Below are 6,491 nucleotides of genomic sequence, written 5' to 3'. Positions count from 1 at the left end.
GGGTTCTACTCGAGTTGGTGAAGGTTCTACACCGAGCTGCTTTAGGTTCTACACCGAGCTGCTTTAGGTTCTACACCGAGCTGCTTTAGGTTCTACACCGAGCTGCTGAAGGTTCTACACCGAGCTGCTGAAGGTTCACGGGTTGTTATATCCACGACGTGTTATATTCACGGGTTGTTATATCCACGACGTGTTATATTCACGGGTTGTTATATCCACGACTTGTTATATTCACGGGTTGTTATAGCTACGACGTGTTATATTCACGGGTTGTTATATCCACGACGTGTTATATTCACGGGTTGTTATATCCACGACTTGTTATATTCAAGGGTTGTTATATCCACGACTTGTTATATTCACGGGTTGTTATAGCCAAGACGTGTTATATTCACGGGTTGTTATATCCACGGCGTGTTATATTCACGGTTTGTTATAGCCACGACGACTTATATTCACGGGTTGTTATATCCACGACGTGTTATATTCACGGGTTGTTATATCCACGACGTGTTATATTCACGGGTTGTTATATCCACGACTTGCTATATTCACGGGTTGTTATATCCACGACGTGTTATATTCACGGGTTGTTATATCCACGACTTGTTATATTCACGGGTTGTTATAGCTACGACGTGTTATATTCACGGGTTGTTATATCCACGACGTGTTATATTCACGGGTTGTTATAGCCAAGACGTGTTATATTCACGGGTTGTTATATCCACGACGTGTTATATTCACGGGTTGTTATATCCACGACGTGTTATATTCACGGGTTGTTATATCCACGACGTGTTATATTCACGGGTTGTTATAGCCAAGACGTGTTATATTCACGGGTTGTTATATCCACGACGTGTTATATTCACGGGTTGTTATATCCACGACGTGTTATATTCACGGGTTGTTATAGCTACGACGTGTTATATTCACGGGTTGTTATATCCACGACGTGTTATATTCACGGGTTGTTATAGCCACAACTTGTTATATTCACGAGTTGTTATATCCACGACGTGTTATATTCACGGGTTGTTATATCCACGACCCTTTATATTCACGGGTTGTTATAGCCACGACTTGTTATATTCACGGGTTGTTATATCCACGACTTGTTATATTCACGGGTTGTTATATCCACAACTTGTTATATTCACGGGTTGTTATAGCCACGACTTGTTATATTCACGGGTTGTTATAGCCACGACTTGTTATATTCACGGGTTGTTATAGCCACGACTTGTTATATTCACGGGTTGTTATAGCCACGACTTGTTATATTCACGGGTTGTTATATACAGCGCGAGTTCGTGTGGACGAGGCACTTTATGGGCTTTCCTTCCTTGATCACATGTGAAACCTTCCTTCAGCAGTTGACCACATGTGAAACCTTCCTTCAGTAGTTGATCACAGATTAAACCTTCCTTCAACAGTTGACCACATGTGAAACCTCCCTTCAGTAGTTGAAGACAGATGAAACCTTCCTTCAGCAGTTGATCACATGTGAAACCTTCCTTCAGCAGTTGATCACAGATGAAACCTTCTTTCAGTAGTTGATCACATGTGAAACCTTCCTTCAGTAGTTGATCACAGATGAAACCTTCCTTCAGTAGTTGATCACATGTGAATCCTTCCTTCAGTAGTTGATCACAGATGAAACCTTCCTTCAGTAGTTGATCACATGTGAATCCTTCCTTCAGTAGTTGATCACAGATGAAACCTTCCTTCAGTAGTTGATCACATGTGAATCCTTCCTTCAGTAGTTGATCACAGATGAAACCTTCATTCAGTAGTTGATCACAGGTGAAACCTTCCTTCAGTAGTTGATCACAGATGAAACCTTCATTCAGTAGTTGATCACAGGTGAAACCTTCCTTCAGTAGTTGATCACAGATGAAACCTTCATTAAGCAGTTCATCACAGGTGAAATCTTCCGTCGCAAATCGTGAATGCCGGTATACGCTGGTGAAGGGTTGGTTTGTGGGAGCGTATCGTTTACAGCAAATATTTGCCAAAGTGGTTACATATACTTATAAACAGCATATTGCATATTGGAATGTTCCTTTCCTAAAACCCTTATCCGTCCGTTAATCAACAGACGGCGGTTAAAGGTGGACTATTTCTGTACATTGACAAGCTAGTGTCAACAGGAACCTTTCGAGTTCACACCCAATCTGCTACTTTCCTTCAATAGTTGAATATTCCGCAGCGATGAAACTCAATACAAAAACTGTGAGAACTTCCCACGCCTATCGTTCAAACCTGCAAATAGTTTCCCATGCGGGTAGACGACATTGATTAGTTCAACACCACCACTCAACATCCAGGTAGAAGTAGGTGCCGACACAGATACAGTCCTTAAGACATCCTTATCTCTGTGCCACACTTTCAAGTTGTTAGAATACGCAAGTCCGCAATTTCTTTTCGGGGGTCGAATATCTTTGTTATTGATGAAATCGCAAAATAAAAGTATTCACCGGAGCGAGCTGTGAGGAGTGTTGACTTATCACCATCCCCGCGCTGATATTGCCTAGCTTCTTGGTGTCGTCGTCTTCTTGGCATAAATCATGTGAAGACTGAGAGAGATTCAGTGTCTTGTCCAGCCATCTGCTTAGCGCAAAGTATGATTGACAAGTAGCAGACGACACGGCATGCTGATAGGGTACCGCCCGCCCCTCTTTTTAACGCCACCGCTGTACCACTACTCGCGTATATTACACGCACAGATCTACGATAAAATCATCCACACACACAGTAATATATATATACAGGAAGCATGAAATACATTATATATATCCTACGGTAAGACCAACACAACCTCTCACAGCAAGGGTGAGATACATTAGATATATCCTACTGTAAGACCAACACGGCCTCTCACAGCAAGGGTGAAATACATTAGATATATCCTACTGTACGACCAACACGGCCTCTCACAGCAAGGGTGAAATACATTAGATATATCCTACTGTAAGACCAACACAGCCTCTCACAGCAAGGGTGAAATACATTAGATATATCCTACTGTAAGACCAATGTAAAGCCAACACAACCTCTCACAGCAAGGGTGAAATACATTAGATATATCCTACGGTACGTCTAACACAGCCTCTCACAGCAAGGGTGAAATACATTAGATATATCCTACTGTAAGACTAACACAGCCTCTCACAGCAAGGGTGAAATACATTAGATATATCCTTCTGTAAGACTAACACAGCCTCTCACAGCAAGGGTGAAATACATTAGATATATCCTACTGTAAGACCAACACGGCCTCTCACAGCAAGGGTGAAATACATTAGATATATCCTACTGTACGACCAACACGGCCTCTCACAGCAAGGGTGAAATACATTAGATATATCCTACGGTACGTCTAACACAGCCTCTCACAGCAAGGGTGAAATACATTAGATATATCCTACTGTAAGACTAACACAGCCTCTCACAGCAAGAGTGAAATACATTAGATATATCCTTCTGTAAGACTAACACAACCTCTCACAGCAAGGGTGAAATACATTAGATATATCCTACTGTAAGACCAACACGGCCTCTCAGAGCAAGGGTGAAATACATTAGATATATCCTACTGTACGACCAACACAGCCTCTCACAGCAAGGGTGAAATACATTAGATATATCCTACTGTACGACCAACACGGCCTCTCACAGCAAGGGTGAAATACATTAGATATATCCTACTGTAAGACCAACACGGCCTCTCACAGCAAGGGTGAAATGCATTAGATATATCCTACTGTAAGACTAACACAGTCTCTCACAGCAAGGGTGAAATACATTAGATATATCCTACTGTACTACTAAGACAGCCTCTCACAGCAAGGGTGAAATATATTAGTTCTATCCTACTGTACGACCAACACGGCCTCTCACAGCAAGGGTGAAATACATTAGATATATCCTACTGTACGACCAACACGGCCTCTCACAGCAAGGGTGAAATACATTAGATATATCCTACTGTAAGACTAACACGGCCTCTCACAGCAAGGCTGAAATACATTAGATATATCCTACTGTAAGACCAACACGGCCTCTCACAGCAAGGCTGAAATACATTAGATATATCCTACTGTACGACTAACACAGCCTCTCACAGCAAGGGTGAAATACATTAGATATATCTTACTGTACTACTAACACAGCCTCTCACAGCAAGGGTGAAATACATTAGATATATCCTACTGTACGACTAACACAGCCTCTCACAGCAATCGTTCTATACTGAGAACAAGCTATTTCAACACAACATTCGGGGGTCTTCAGCCCACTATTGAGCTCATATTCATAATCTTGTTTTGAAAGAGTCGACAGTACCGTTCCCTCGTGTGCAATGCAGTAAATCTTTGCTACTGCATTATTGACTGCTTCGGTTCGTAAGCCTGATACTCCTTTGTCCTGGCCACAAGGGCTTTACTGGAGTCTTTTCACGGTGGGCAATAACATCAGCCGTCTTATTGACTCTACTCAGTGTCGAGGGGGAAATCATGCTGTTTATTTCCACTTATTACTAAACCCAATATTAACGAGGGGATGATATTCTATAAGGTTGAATACCAGCATCGATATAGGCGTCTCCCACCGACATCAGTCCCGGACCGGGAGCACTGGCCATTGGGTGGGTGGGGCATTCAGTGGGTGAGACATGGAGTGGGCGGGGCATTCAGTGGGTGGGACATGGAATGGGCGGGGCATTCAGTGGGTGAGACATGGAGTGGGAGGGGCATTCAGTGGGTGGGACATGGAGTGGGCGGGGCATTCAGTGGGTGAGACATGGAGTGGGCGGGGCGTTCAGTGGGTGGGACATGGAGTGGGCGGGGCATTCAGTGGGTGGGACATGGAGTGGGCGGGGCATTCAGTGGGTGAGACATGGAGTGGGCGGGGCATTCAGTGGGTGAGACATGGAGTGGGCGGGGCATTCAGTGGGTGAGACATGGAGTGGGCGGGTCATTGAGTGGGTGGGACATGGTGTGGGTGGGTCATTGAGTGGGTGGCACATTGTGTGGACGGGACATTGAGTGGATGAGACATGGAGTGGTCGGGGCATTCAGTGGGTGGGACATGGTGTGGGTGGGTCATTGAGTGGGTGGCACATTGTGTGGACGGGACATTGAGTGGATGAGACATGTAGTGGGTGGGGCATGGAGTGGGTGAGGCATGGAGTGGTCGGGGCATTCAGTGGGTGAGACATGGTGTGGGTGGGTCATTGACTGGGTGGCACATTGTGTGGACGGGACATTGAGTGGATGAGACATGGAGTGGTCGGGGCATTCAGTGGGTGAGACATGGAGTAGGTGGGACATTGAGTGGGTGGGACATTGTATGAACGGGACATTGGGTGGGTGGGGCAAGGAGTGGGTGAGACATTGAGTGGGTGGGGGATTGAGTGGGTGGCACATTGTATGAACGGGACATTGAGTGGGTGGGGCAAGGAGTAGGTGGGGGATTGAGTGGGTGGGGCAATGTATGGACGGGACATTGAGTGGGTATTGAGTATGCTCAAGTCGTGGAGTGTATCGGGATCCAGAGCTTTCAATGGATGCTCAAATCGTGGAGTATATCTTGTATATCTTGGTTTGCCTCACCCAAACTGGATTCCTTACAGTCCGCCATGATAGTGCCTACACAAAGCGGCCTGTGGCCTGGAAACCCCTCCATTCGTATCCTGCAGGGCAACAGGCCGCCATGATAGTGCCTACATATAGCGGCCTGGGGCCTGGAAACCCCTCCATTCGTATCCTGCAGGGCAACAGGCCGCCATGATAGTGCCTACATATAGCGGCCTGGGGCCTGGAAACCCCTCCATTCGTATCCTGCAGGGCAACAGGCCGCCATGATAGTGCCTACATATAGCGGCCTGGGGCCTGGAAACCCCTCCATTCGTATCCTGCATGGCAACAGGCCGCCATGATAGTGCCTACATATAGCGGCCTGGGGCCTGGAAACCCCTCCATTCGTATCCTGCAGGGCAACAGGCCGCCATGATAGTGCCTACATATAGCGGCCTGGGGCCTGGAAACCCCTCCATTCGTATCCTGCATGGCAACAGGCCCCCATGATAGTGCCTACATATAGCGGTCTGGGGCCTGGAAACCCCTCCATTCGTATCCTGCATGGCAACGGGTGAACCAGCGTGTGTTGATGACGAGTATTTTACGAGAGCTTCCGTGAATCCCATCTTGTGACGTGTCATGGGTTGTGGGAAGAGGCGACAAATGGATGACAGATCGGGTTCGACCAGGACGATGCGGCGACAGGAGATGATCTGGGCGAGGAATACAAGTCATAAAGTCAAAGGCTTGTGTGTACTTCACAACACGACCAAAGCCTGAGCCATAAAGCACGTGCGCTTTTCTCAAGTTTTACATGTTCATTCAAAAGTCTGTTTTTAACTTTTGAACCACTTTTGGATTTTTATAGGGCAAGAAATGGGAGAACGCATGTGCATGTCAATTTGC

Source organism: Haliotis cracherodii, unplaced genomic scaffold (genome assembly GCF_022045235.1).
Source record: "Haliotis cracherodii isolate W230 unplaced genomic scaffold, xgHalCrac1.p SCAF_10, whole genome shotgun sequence".
Lineage (NCBI taxonomy): Eukaryota > Metazoa > Mollusca > Gastropoda > Lepetellida > Haliotidae > Haliotis > Haliotis cracherodii.
The sequence above is the reverse complement of the archived record's forward strand: the minus strand, read 5'-3'. Positions refer to the sequence as shown.